This window comes from Lotus japonicus, chromosome 1 (genome assembly GCF_012489685.1).
Source record: "Lotus japonicus ecotype B-129 chromosome 1, LjGifu_v1.2".
NCBI classification, from domain to species: Eukaryota; Viridiplantae; Streptophyta; class Magnoliopsida; order Fabales; family Fabaceae; genus Lotus; species Lotus japonicus.
The window spans coordinates 129,899,000-129,913,939 of NC_080041.1; the positions used below are offsets into that span (position 1 = coordinate 129,899,000).

General features: G+C 40.2%; 1 pseudogene; it reads right to left on the reverse strand.

The window, feature by feature from the left end:
- Positions 1-12,180: 12,180 nt before the first annotated feature.
- Positions 12,181-14,724, reverse strand: LOC130732680 (replication protein A 70 kDa DNA-binding subunit C-like; annotated as a pseudogene).
- Positions 14,725-14,940: the final 216 nt, after the last annotated feature.

Sequence of the window (14,940 nt, forward strand, 5' to 3'; positions counted from 1 at the left end):
GCTGAATAGTCAAATATGAAAAAGCTAAATTATACATACATTTTGGTCCATAAAAACCATCTCCAAAGTATATGGTGCTTCATTTATAAGAACAGCAGGTAAAAACCACCTACGAATAACTCTCACTTTTATTTTCCATTTGGAGCTCGGTGGGCAGAGGTCAACCACTCTATCAAATACATTCATAATTCCCAGAAAATTAGACAAAATAGGATTTCAAATGGTGATATGATAAAAATGAGGATCTCACTTGTCTGCCATTGACACCAGCTTATAAACGACTTTCTTAAACTCCTTCCATTAAAGTTAAATTGCTAGAAAAAGTAATTTTAAATAGAAAAACAACTTTTTCTGACTAAAAGGAGATACAAAATTTCAAATGATCCAATATAGAAAGACCAAAAATAAATTTTGCACTGAGTGTCACTTGACTACTCACCTTTAGCAGTACCAACCTATAAAACAGTTTTCCATACAAGAAAAAGGTAACCCATGGCAGAAATGTCACAGTTAAGTACAATATGATGTGAACAATTATGGTACTCTAACGTGTTTTTCTGAGTGTGCTATTTACAGGCTCTGACCTTGATTCTGTCTCACACAAATCAGAAGCACTGTGCATAAAGAGTGACCCAAGCAACGCTTTCGCATTCTCCATGTTCACTCTGAACAGTGGAAAAGCTTCAGAAGATCTGAAGTCTTACAAATTCTGATATGGACTCAGTCACCAGAAGTTCTGAAGATCCATAAGATCTGCAACCAAAAGACTCCGAAGACTCGGAAGCTCTGATGGTGTAGAAGACTCTAACCATCCAAACTCTGAAGAGTTCTGTGATGTCCAGAAGCAAGAAACTCTGAAGACCATGTACTTCCCTCTGAGCTCAGAAAGGCACCACTAACCTTGGCTTGGTGTATAAGAAAACATCAGAGTATAAGCTTTCAGGTTATTGTGATGCTGATTATGCTGGAGATAGAACAGAGAGAAAAAGCACTTCTCGAACTTGTTAATTTCTGGAAAGCAATTTAGTCTCATGGGCAAGCAAGAGGCAATCAACAATTGCTCTATCAACTGCAGAGGCAGAATATATCTCAGCAGCAATATGCAGCACCCAGATGCTCTGGATGAAATATCAGCTGGAGGACTATCAGATCCTTGAGAGCAATATCCCAATCTATTGTGATAACACTGCTGCAATATCATTGAGTAAGAATCCTATCTTACATTCAAGGGCAAAGCACATTGAGGTAAAGTATCACTTTATTAGAGATTATGTACAGAAGGGCGTACTTCTTCTGAAGTTTATTGATACTGACCATCAATGGGCAGATATCTTTACAAAGCCCTTAGCAGAGGATAGATTTAATTTTATTCTGAAAAATCTGAATATGGACTTTTGTCCAGAGTGAAGATCGATCAGAACCTCTGACTATGATACTTCTTGATTAAAAGATGTCTAGTCCAGAAGGTAACTCCATCAGAGTTTATGTACCCATTGGTGCTGACTCTGAAGCTGAGACAGTAACACGTGTGACAGTATCTCTGATGCATAGTTCCTTGTGCCCGTGTGACAGTCTGTCATGATGTGTGTACATGTGCTTCTCTCCTGTGTGTGATACGTGTATTTACTGTTACTATCATGTCTTTAATTTTTAACCGTTGATTTTAAATTTACCTTTTGATCAACAACGGTTATTTGACAAAACCCACTATACACACACGATCTCCTACACTTACGGTTTTCAAAACCCTTACCTCCCACGATCACTCTCTCTATCTATTCATCTTCTTCCTTTCTACCCAAAACCTTCAACCGCTTCAACAATGGTGAGACCAACCAGAAACGAAGCTGCCGAAGCAAACAGGTTCCCTCACATGGAAGTGGGTCTAGCAACAGGTGAAAGGGGTCATGAGAATCCGAATCAAGATCAAGGTCAAGCTCCAGAGCAGATTATTCCAATTGCTGAACGGGGCTGTGCCGTTCACTGCGTATATGCTCCTGAAGAACTCCAAGTACTTGCAGAATGGAGATTTGACCTCGACAATCTTGTTACAAATGGGTATGATCTTCGTCCTGAAGTCCGTGCTCAAGGCTGGCAGAATTACTTCAACAGGCTTCGAGGACCGGTGTATGACAAACTGGTTAAGGAGTTCTGGAAGCACGCTGACTGCGATGATACCCAGGTGGTCTCCCACATTGCTGGTAGGAGAATCATCATTACTGAGAAATCTTTTGTGAATCTGCTGGGTGCAGAAACTGCTCGTGGGTATCGATTCCAATTCACTGAATCGAAGCTGAAACCCAAAACAAAAGATGAGACCAACAAGACCCTGTACACCAACTACAAACCAGGCAAGTCAAATTACAAAGTGATGGATCTTCATCCCAAGCTCAGAATCTGGCACAAGATTCTGCTGAACTGCATCAACCAAAGGCCAAAGGGCAGTTCCCCAGATTACATCAACTTCTGCCAGAAGGCAATGCTAGTCTTCATCCAAGACAAGAGGAAACTCTGCCTCCCTTTCTTCTTGTTCTCTTACCTGAAGGAATGCATCAGGAAGTCAAGGACTACTGCCTCCATCAAGTCCACCATCAAGTATATCCCCTATGGGAGATTGCTGTCTGATCTCCTCATTGAAAGCGGCCTTATACAAGATTTGGTTAATGCTGGATGCACAGAAGATCTGACCACCATTGTCAGTGATGTCTTCACTGCAAATTCTCTGAAGAAGATGGGTCTGGTCAAGAAGAAGATTGCCCCAGCTCATGAAGACACATCTTCTGAAATCAGAAAAAGAAGAGTCCATCTGAATGACTTTCCTTTGTGGACCCAGGCAGACAACCCTGAAGCAATCAGGTGCTTTGTTGATGATTTGAGGAATCAAGGCTTTGAGATTGATGTTGATGAATTCTACAGAATGCTTCCTCCAGCTCCAGAGCTTGATTCTCTTCCCAAGAGGCCGGTTCAGAGGAAGATGATCTTAGAAGAATCCTCTGAGGAATCAGATGTCCCTCTGAACAAGAGGAAGAAGGCTGGTCAATCCAAGAGAAAACATGATGAAACCAGCAAGCCAGATGATGGTGACGATGGTGACAATGAAGATGGTCCTTCTCCTCACAAGAAGAAGAAGAAGCAGGTCAGAATAGTGGTGAAGCCTACTCGGGTGGAACCAGCTGCTGAAGTGATCAGAAGGATTGAAACTCCTGTCAGAGTGATTAGATCATCAGCGCAATCAAGTAAGTCTGTTGTTGCCTCTGATGATGATTTGAATTTATTTGATGCACTCCCCATCTCTGCAATGCTCAAACAATCCTCAAACCCACTCACTCCCATTCCTGAATCCCAACCAGCTGCACAAACCACCTCTCCACCACATTCCCCAAGGTCTTCATTTTTCCAACCTTCTCCAAATGAAGCACCTATCTGGAACATGCTTCAGAACCAACCTTCAAGACAAGAGACACCAACCTCTCCCATCACAATCCAACAAGAACCAATCATTCTTGAACCCTCTGGTCCAGAACTCAACATTCCTGACCAACCACAACCACAACCAGAACCACAACCCAGAACGTCTGATCACTCTGTCCCCAGAGCATCAGCGCGTCCTGCTGCCAGAACCACTGATACAGACTCTTCCACAGCCTATACACCTGTATCCTTTCCCACCAATGTTGCTGACTCCTCTCCCTCCAACAACTCTGAATCCCATAGAAAATTCATGGAGGTCAGAAAAGAAAAGGTGTCTACCTTAGAAGAGTATTATCTCACTTGTCCAAGCCCTAGGAGATATCCTGATCCTAGACCTGAACGTCTAGTAGACCCAGATGAACCTATCTTGGCCAATCCTTTACATGAGGCAGACCCTTTCGCTCAACCTGCCCCTGTCCAACAAGAGCCAGTTCAACCAGAACCCGAACCAGAACAATCTGTGTCTAACCACTCCTCGGTTAGATCACCACATCCTCTGGTTGAAACTTCTGAACCACACCTTGGAGCCTCTGAACCTCATGTTCTATCCTTTAACATTGGCTCTCCACAAGGTGCCTCTGAAGCTCACAGTAGCAATCTCCCAGCCTCTCCTGAAACCAACCTATCCATTGTCCCCTACACTCACCTCAGACCCACATCTCTCTCTGAGTGCATCAATATTTTCCATCATGAAGCTTCATTGATGCTACGCAATGTGCAAGGTCAGACTGACCTAAGCGAGAATGCTGAGTATGTGGCTGAAGAGTGGAACAGTCTGAGCACTTGGCTAGTGGCTCAAGTTCCAGTTATGATGCAGCTCCTGAATGCTGAAGGAAGTCAGAGGATAGAGGCTGCAAAGCAAAGGTTTGCTAGAAGGGTGGCTCTTCATGAACAAGAACAGAGACAGAAGCTTCTTGAAGCTATTGAAGAGGTCAGAAGAAAGCAAGAACAAGCAGAAGAAGCTGCACGTCAAGCAGCAGCTCAAGCTGAACAAGCCAGATTAGAAGCAGAACGACTTGAAGCTGAGGCTGAAGCCCTTAGATGCCAAGCACTTGCACCAGTAATGTTTACTCCTGCTGCTTCTGCTTCCATTCCAGCTCCTCAAGCTGCTCAGTTTGCTCCTTCAAGCTCTACACAGTCAAGCTCATCCAGACTAGACATCATGGAACAAAGACTTGATACTCATGAGTCTATGCTAATAGACATGAAGGAAATGATGATGGAACTTCTGCGTCGATCTGATAAACCCTAGTCTTAGGATCTCTTCGTTTTTCTTCTTAGCCTAGTTTTATTTTCTTTAAGTTTTTCTTTTCCTTTTTTTATTTGTTATGTCTTTTCGTTATTTACTTTTTTGCACATCATACATATATATATTTGACATTATGTTTGCAAAGTTTTCTTTATTCATAATCATTTGCGTTTACATCATACATTTTTTTCTTTTCCTAAATCCTAGAATGGAGGATCCCTCCTCATTTTTTACTTTTTGCTTATGACAAAAAGGGGGAGTACACCCAGTTTTTTATGTGTAAGTTGTGTTAGTGTGATTTATTTTTCTTTTGGAGAATTTAAGAGTTCCACCGTTATGACCATAGATGTGTCGTGGGGCAAATACAAGGAATACATTTCTGAGTGTTTTGTTTACAGGCTCTGACCTCAATTCCATCTCACACAAATCAGAAACACTGTGCATAAAGAGTGACCCAAACAACGCTTTCGCAACATCTATGTTCAGCATGAACAGTATAAATGCTTCAGAAGATCTGAAGTTATACAAGCTCTGATAAGGATTCAGTCACTAGAAGTTCTGAAGATCCAGAAGTTCTGACAACCAATCAACACTGAAGGTTCAGATGTTCTGATGGTGTGGAAGACTCTGAAGATCCAGAAGCTGAATAGTGGAAACTCTGATGTCCAGAAGCAAGAAACTCTGAAGACCATGTAAAGGTTTAAAGGTCAAGTCGCTATCCAAGTACAAAAGCAACATTGTGTAGGATCTGTGCTTTCCCAACCGACTCTGATCAACCGGATTCATTGTGTTTACTATTAGCTTTTCAGAAGCAAATCTCTTGTAAACATTATTTGTTAAACAGTTTGTTTAGTTCCTTTAGGAGATCAAGGTTGATCGGATCCTAGAGAAGACTAAGAGAGTGAATCTTAGTGTGAGCTAAGTCAGTGTAATTGTTAGTCACTTGTAGGTTTCAAGTGCAGATGTAAATCTTACCTCATTAGTGGATTGCCTTCATTCTAAGAAGGAAGAAATAACCTTAACGGGTGGACTGGATTAGCTTGAGTGATTTATCAAGTGAACCAGGATAAAACCCTTGTGTGCTTTTCTATCTCTTATCTTTAGCACTTAAGTTCTCAAAAGATTTGTCAAAATCTTTAAGGTGGAAGCTTTATCTTTAAAACGTTATTCAGACCCCCCCTTTCTACCCTTTTTCATACCTTCAAAGAGTGCCTTCCTAAATGGTTATATTTCAGAGGAAGTCTATGTTCATCAACCCCCAGGTTTTGAAGATGAGAAGAAGCCAGACTATGTGTTCAAATTGAAGAAGTCACTCTATGGTCTGAAGCATGGTATGAGAGACTCAGCTCATTCCTTCTGGAGAACGGGTTTGTAAGGGGTAAAGTAAATACAACTCTCTTTTGCAAAACTTATAAAGATGATATCTTAATTGTGCAAATCTATGTTCATGATATTATATTTGGTTCAGATAATCAATCTCTATGCAAATAATTTTCTAAGATGATGCAGACTGAATTTGAGATCAGTATGATGGTAGAACTCAAGTTGATCAAACACCAGAAGGAACATATATCCATCAGAGCAAGTACACTAAAGAACTTCTGAAGAAATTCAATATGCTGGAATCTACAATGGCCAAGACTCCAATGCATCCTACATGCATTCTGGAGAAAGAAGATGAAAGTGGTGGTAAAGTATGTCAGAAGCTCTATCGTGGTATGATAGGTTGACTTCTATACTTAACTGCATCTAGGCTAGATATATTATTTAGTGTTCACTTATGTGCTGGTTTCCAATCAGATCCAAGGGAAACCCACTTAACTGCTCTTAAGAGGATCCTAAGGTATCTGAAAGGCACCACTAACCTTGGCTTGATGTATAAGAAAACATCAGAGTATAAGCTTCCAGGTTATTGTTGTGATGCTGATTATGCTGGAGATAGAACAGAGAGAAAAAGCACTTCTGGAAATTGTCAATTTCTGGGAAGCAATTTAGTCTCATGGGAAAGCAAGAGGCAATCAACAATTGCTCTATCAACTGCAGAGGCAGAATATATCTCAGCAGCAATATGCAGCACCCAGATGCTCTGGATGAAACATCAGCTGGAGGACTATCAGATCCTTGAGAGCAATATCCCAATCTATTGTGATAGCACTGCTGCAATATCATTGAGTAAGAATCCTATCTTACATTCAAGGGCAAAGCACATTGAGGTAAAGTATCACTTTATTAGAGATTATGTACAGAAGGGCGTACTTCTTCTGAAGTTTATTGATATTGACCATCAATGGGCAGATATCTTTACAAAGCCCTTAGCAGAGGATAGATTTAATTTTATTCTGAAAAATCTGAATATGGACTTTTGTCCAGAGTGAAGATCGATCAGAACCTCTGACTATGATACTTCTTGATCAAAAGATGTCTAGTCCAGAAGGTAACTCCATCAGAGTTTATGTACCCATTGGTGCTGACTCTGAAGCTGAGACAGTAACACGTGTGACAGTATCTCTGATGCATAGTTCCTTGTGCCCGTGTGACAGTCTGTCATGATGTGTGTACATGTGATTCTCTCCTGTGTGTGATACGTGTATTTACTGTTACTATCATGTCTTTAATTTTTAACCGTTGATCTTAAAATGCTTATTGAATCAACAACGGTTATTTGACAAAACCCACTATACACACACAATCTCCTACACTTTCCGTTTTTACTCTCTCTCTTCTGTTTTTTCAAAAACCACTTACCCACGATCTCTCTCTCGCTCTCTATTCATCTTTAACCTTCATCTTCTACCCAAAACCTTCAACCGCTCCAACAATGGTGAGACAAACCAAAAATCAAGCCGCTGAAGCAACAAGTCTCCCTCACATGATTGTGGGTCAAGCTACAGGCCAAATGGGTCCTGAAGCTCCTGATCAAGGTCAAGAGCAAGCAATTCCGATTGCAGAACGGGGCTGTGCGGTTCACTGTGTGTATCCTCCTGAAGAACTTCAAGTACTGGCAGAATGGAGATTCGATCTTGCCAATCTTGCTGCAAATGGGTATGATATTCGTCCTGAAGTCCGTGCTCAAGGCTGGGAAAACTACTTCAATAGGCTTCGAGGACCAGTGTATGACAAATTGGTTAAGGAGTTCTGGAAGCATGCAGACTGCGATGACACTCATGTGGTTTCCCACATTGCTGGAAGGAGGATCATAATTACTGAGAAGTCATTCGTGAATCTGCTGGGTGCAGATACTGCTCGTGGGTATCGATTCATATTCACTGAATCGAAGCTGAAACCCAAAACGAAGGATGAGACCAACAAGGCCTTGTACACCACTTACAAACCGGGCAAAACTGATTACAAGGTGGTGGATCTTCATCCCAAGCTCAGAATCTGGCACAAGATTCTGTTGAACTGTATCAACCAGAGGCCAAAGGGCAGTTCTCCTGATTACATCAACTTCTACCAGAAGGCAATGCTAGTTTTCATCCAACTCAAGAGGAAAATCTGTCTTCCCTTCTTCCTGTTCTCTTACCTGAAGGAATGTATCAGGAAGTCAAGGACTACTGCCTCCATCAAGTCCGCCATCAAGTATATCCCCTTTGGGAGATTGCTGTCTGATCTCTTCATTGAGAGTAGCCTTGTACAAGATCTTGTCAATACCGGATGCACAGAGGATCTGACAACCATTGTCAGTGATGTCTTCACTGCTAATTCCTTGAAGAAGATGGGTCTAGTCAACAAGAAAATAGCTCCTGCTCATGAAGACACATCTTCTGAAATCAGAAATAGAAGAGTTCCTCTGAACGACTTTCCTCTGTGGACCCAGGGAGACAACCCTGAAGCAATTAGGTGCTTCGTTGATGATTTGAGGAATCAAGGCTTTGAGATTGATGTCGATGAGTTTTACAGAATGCTGCCTCCAGCTCCAGTGTTTGACTCTCCTCACAAGAGGAAAGTTAAGAGGAAGATGGTCTTAGAAGGATCCTCTGAGGAATCTGATGGCTCTCAGAAGAAGAAGAATAAGGCTGACCAGCCAAAGAGGAAACATGATGAAACCATCAAGCCTGATGCTGGTGGTGATGATAACGTTGGTCCTAAGAAAAAGAAGAAACAAGTCAGACTTGTGGTGAAGCCTACAAATGTGGAACCTACTGCTCAAGTGATCACAAGGATTGAGACTCCTGTCAGAGTGACTCGGTCTTCAGCACGATCATCAAGTAAGTCTGCTATTGCTTCTGATGATGATTTAGCTACATTAGATGCACTCCCCATCTCTGCTATGCTGAAACATTCCTCCAACCCACTCACTCCTATCCCAGAGTCCCAACCAGCCACACAAACCACTTCACCACCCAATTCACCAAGGTCTTCATTTTTCCAACCTTCTCCAAATGAAGCACCTCTCTGGAATATGCTTCAGAACCAACCTACCGGACCCTCTGATCCAACCTTACCTATTACCATCCAATACAACCCATTAACTTCTGAACCCATCATCCCTGATCAACCAGAACTTAACCAACCGGAACCTGAACCCAGAACTTCTGATCACTCTGTCCCCAGAGCATCAGAACGTCTGGTTGCCAGAACCACTGATACAGATTCATCAAGTGTCTATACACCTGTATCATTCCCAATCAATGTTGCTGACTCCTCCCCTTCCAACAACTCTGAATCCATTCGAAAATTCATGGAGGTCAGAAAAGAAAAGTTGTCTTCCCTAGAAGAGTATTACCTCACTTGTCCAAGCCCTAGGAGATATCCTGGCCCTAGACCTGAACGTCTAGTTGACCCAGATGAACCTATCTTGGCCAATCCTTTACATGAGGCAGACCCTTTAGCTCAACAGGCTCAACCTGACCCTATCCAACAAGAACCAGTTCAACCAGACCCTGAACAATCTGTGTCTAACCACTCTTCGGTTAGATCACCCAATCCTCTGGTTGAATCCTCTGAACCTCACCTTGATGCCTCTGAACAACATGTTCAAAACTTTAACATTGGCTCTCCTCAAGGTGTTTCAAAGGCACACAGCAGCAATCACCCAACCTCTCCAGACCAATACCTCTCCATAGTTCCCTACACTCACCTCAGACCCACCTCTCTCTCCGAGTGCATCAATGTGTTTAATCAAGAAGCTTCTTTGATGCTACGCAACGTGCAAGGTCACACTGACCTGAGTGAGAATCCTGACTCTGTTGCTGAGGAATGGGATAATCTGAGTACTTGGTTAGTTGCTCAGGTCCCTGCTATGATGAGTCATCTCATTGCTGAAAGGGATCAGAGGATAGCAGCTGCTAAGCAGAGGTTTGCCAGAAGAGTGGCTCTTCATGAACAACAACAGAGACATAAGCTTCTTGAAGCTATTGAAGAGGCCAGGAGAAAGAAAGAACAAGCAGAAGAAGCTGCACGTCAAGCAGCAGCTCAAGCTGAACAAGCTCGGTTAGAGGCAGAAAGACTTGAAGCTGAAGCTGAAGCACTTAGATGCCAAGCACTTGCACCAGTGGTTTTTACTCCTGTTGCTTCTACTTCCATTCCAGCTCCTCAAGCTGCTCAGAATGTTCCATCCAGTCCTACACAGTCAAGCTCGTCCAGACTCGACATCATGGAACAACGTCTTGATATTCATGAGTCCATGCTGATTGACATGAAGCAAATGATGATGGAACTTCTGCGTCGCACTGATAAACCTTAGCTTTAGGATCTCTTCGTTTTTCCCTCTTAACTTTGTTTGATTTTAACTTCTGTTTAATTTGTAGTTCTTTTTTTATTTTGCTTTGTTCGTTTGTGATTATCTATGCATATATATATATTTGTCACTCTGTGCTTGCAAAATATTTTCTTTATTCATAATCATCATATGTTTACATCATACATTTTCTTTTTCTAAAGTCTAGAATGGAGGATCCCTCCTCATTCTTCTGCACTCCTGGCGCTGCTCTGACCTCTTCTTCTCTAGACGATCCAGTGAATACTGGATGTTGTTGAGACTGTCTTTTAGCTCATCCCTCTCCTGAGTTTCTTCTGAAGTCTTGAGCTTCTTTTCTATGATTTCTTTCTCTTCCAGCAGCTTCAGTTCAAGCTGGCTGAGCTCTTGTACTTCCTCCACAAAGGCAAGGAATTCCTCTAAGTCATTCCTCAACTCTGGACGCAGGTCCTCTTCTAGCAGTGTCCTCGTCAGCTCCGATATGGTTATTGTACCCTCTGGATGCCTTATGTTCAGGAACAAGTCCTCCTCAAAGGCCTTCCTTCTGAGCTCTTCTAGTGCAACCATGTATGAAGCCATTTCTGATTATGAACTTGATCGAGTTGTGAAGCTTACCCTCTTTCTCCATCGCTTTTACCCTCTTTCTCCATCGCTTTATATAGGCTTCACTTTCTCTCTAAAAGTTAATGCTTCTACAGTTTCTCGAGGTTAAGTCCTTGGTAACTGACCCCTTTCTTTACTCCCTTGGCCGGTGGTAAACGTTCCTCTTTTGCATTAACTCTTCTCTTTAATTCGCCTAACTCTGATTCATGCATCGTTTTAATTTTATTCAAACTTAGACCTTCTCCAAGGGGGAGTACCTTGTACTTCAACCTAAGTTTTTCACACCCCAAGCTTTTTGCTTATGACAAAAAGGGGAAGTACAACCCAGTTTTTGATGTGTAAGATGTGTTAGTGTGATCACCTTTATGACCATAGATGTGTCACTAGGCAAATACAAGGAATACATTTCACTTCTTCTGAAGTGATTTTAGTTTGACTCTGATACCCAAGACTCTGATACCTTGTCCGTTGACTCTGAATACTTATGCGCTCTGTGTGATTTATTTTTCTTTTGGAGAATTTAAGGGTTCCACCTTTATGACCCTATATGTGTCACTGGGCAAATACAAGAAATACATTTCACTTCTTCTGAAGTGATTTTAGTTTGACTCAGATACCCAAGACTCTGATACCTTGTCCGTTGACTCTGAATACTTATGCACTCTGATTATTCTATTTCATCCATGTCATAAGTTTTTCACTAATGGATCATCTCCAATTAACTAAAGCATTATACCAGTAGGTAACATAAATTCTTCTAAGCTACAACCATATTTTCTTCTTCGAATTTCACCAATAGAAGGCCCAGGTAGGATTTGTTCTAACAACACCAGACTCCTAACAACATAAATATATTGTATTTTAACCAATTAAACATTAAACATTATTTCTAATTATAATGTTCTTCTATTGTACACTAACCAAATATAGAAAATATAAAAAGTCACAAAGAATACACAACAACATATTTCATTAATTAACAACTGCAACATAGTTGCAAACCAGTGCAAGCCACATAACCATTGTACTTAGTAACATGCTTAATAACATACTTAACCACAACACCAAACTCCTATTTTACAATAGGCCATAACTCCCAAAAGATACCCATGCCATTATCATCACACATACCACAAAAGAGGAACCACCAAACTGATAGGTGACTCATAGATCAAAAGAAGCACACTACACTGGTTATTATTTCATACTAATATAACTACTTCTTCTCCACTTTGACATTCTTCATCTTCAGTTTAGGAACAGTTGGAGGTTTCTTACAATCTTCATCAGCCTTCCTCTTGAAAATGTTAGCAGAGCTTCCCACATATGAAGGATCACTACCAAGAGAAGGGGTTAGAACCTCAGGGGATAAAACCACACAGGACTCAGAGGGGTCCTCAACTGCTACCTTATCTCCAGCAGAATTAACAACAGTCAAAGGAGTGGGGCATCTAGCCTAAACATCATCAAAATATAACATCAGTCAGAAATCAATTCCAAATTCCAAATAAACACAAGAAAACCATTTGAAAACAAAATTAATCTATTCAATGGTTTACCAAATTTGAAGTCTGGGCAGCAGAATGTGCCTTAAAGGCTTCTATAATAGAAGGATCATCACAAATACGCTTCACACAATAAGAGTCATCAAACTGGAAAAAATTATTAGATTTCTTCTCCACCTTAAACAGCAATTCTTTCCCTACCAATTGTTCTTCCATCAAGGGAGTAATCTCAGCAGATTTAGGATCCTACAATAAGAAAATGAAATTCATTCATTATACACAAGAAAAAATATATTAAAATAAGCATTCACATCTGCCACAAATTGTGTTCCATGTTATTATTTACATGCGGGTTATCTAATCTGACAAAAATAAAATGGATACCTTCAAATTTCCCAACATATCCTTGCAAGACTTCTTAATGAGATGATGAGCATCAGAGTCAAACAACAGAAAATTTCCAGAATCAGTGCCATCAAACACCTCAAGCTTAATCTTGTATCTACAAAGCAAAAAATTGGTTACTAAAAATATCAAAAATTCAATTAAAGTTAACACTATTCATATTTCAGATCACAAGAACAGCACCTTGCAGAAACATCCATAACATGCTTACAGCAACCGGGGCAGAAATATAATCCATCATCAAAAGTCACAGCTTTGTGACACTTGCATGCAAAATACCACCATGGATCATCTTGCAACAAACCAACCACAGTTCCATAAACAATAAACAATCCATCCTACAAACAACCCAGAGAAATAACCCTATTAACTTTGCACAACCAATAACCCTAAATCTGGAAAACAAAAATAGCAAAATACCTCAGTAGTTTCATTCAAAGCACATATAGTTTTCTTAGGATAGTTGTTCATAAAATCTTCAAAAATTGGAACAGAAGGATTAGGAGAAATAATATGCCCCACAGGTTGATTGGGCTGCATATTAAGGCCAAATATGCTACAATAAAACAAAAGACAAATCAGAAAATTCAGAAACAAGTCAACCTAAAAATTACAAATAACAAACATCTCAAAACTAACCGATCCATCAAAGATTCAGCTTCAGCAACCTCAGGATTAAAGATAATCCTCGATGCTTTCATTACATTCTGAAGAACATTCTTACCTATAATAAAAACAACCGAAATTAAGTGAAAATCCTATATGATTATCATTCCTTGTATAAATAAAAAACTACCTCTAAATGACTTAAGTTTTGCAAGCTGCAGAACCACAACAGGCTTTTCCAAAGGATTAGAACTAAGGTAGTCCAATACAATCTGGACATACTCTCCAAAAAGGGCACACTCCAGTTTTCCTCTATTAAAAAATAAAATATACACACATATAAATACAAAATAGTAACAGGAAATAACTTACAATAGAAGGCTGAAGCAAATATTCAAATCCTTCTTAAATAAAGATAGGCCATACTTGTCATCACTAATTTCAAGCAACATCATCTTTGTAACAATGTCATCCTTGACATAAGTCCTCTCCTCAGAGGTAGCTGTCAACAAACCAATCATATATACATCGAAAATATTTGGATGAGAAAATTTCAAACAAAATCTATAGCCTAGGCTCATTGTTAAAAAACACCCACCAACTAAGTATTACGTCTGGAAGCCATCATCATTAAGTTGAGCAGAATCCTTCAGAGAAAATCCCCACCTTGGGATAATGCTACTCTCAGCTGGAATGATCTTAGTTTTAGGATTAAAAAGAATCCTAAAAGCATGATCAGTAGGTCGATAGGCACCCAAATTGGGGATCAAGTGAAAAAATGTAATGATATAAACATTTCCTTCCACGAACTGTTCACCCCACTTCCTAAACATGAGCTTCCTCACAGTTGCTTGGATTTTTCCACCCTAAAATGACACATAATATTACATTATTATCTGAAGTACAATCAAATAACAAAATCAATCTAAGGAAGATGAAGAAAAATTAACATACATATTCAGCAAAAAAATCACAATATCACAATACTAACAATACAAAAAGAACAAAGCGTAAAATAACATCACACATACATGTTGATCCAGTAAAATCAACTCCATTGAAGCAGGTTTGTTTTCCCCAGCAAACCCATCAGCAATCCATAGTCGAACAACTCTCACTTTGATCCTCCAATTGTGATTTGGAGGGCACGGGGTCACAACGGGATCAATTGCAACAGACGATGCCATCAAAAACCAAAAACGAATAAGCAATTTAATTAAAGACACAAATTTTTGTTTTCAGAATAATGTTGAACGTTTATGCCTGATATACATTCAACACCAGTCCCTTTTATACCCATGATAAAAAACAAATGAACCCCATAAAAGTTTTTTTCTCACAAAACATTAAAAAAGTTTTCCAAAAAGTTAACACCAACAAAAAGGTAAATGACAAAGATTTCC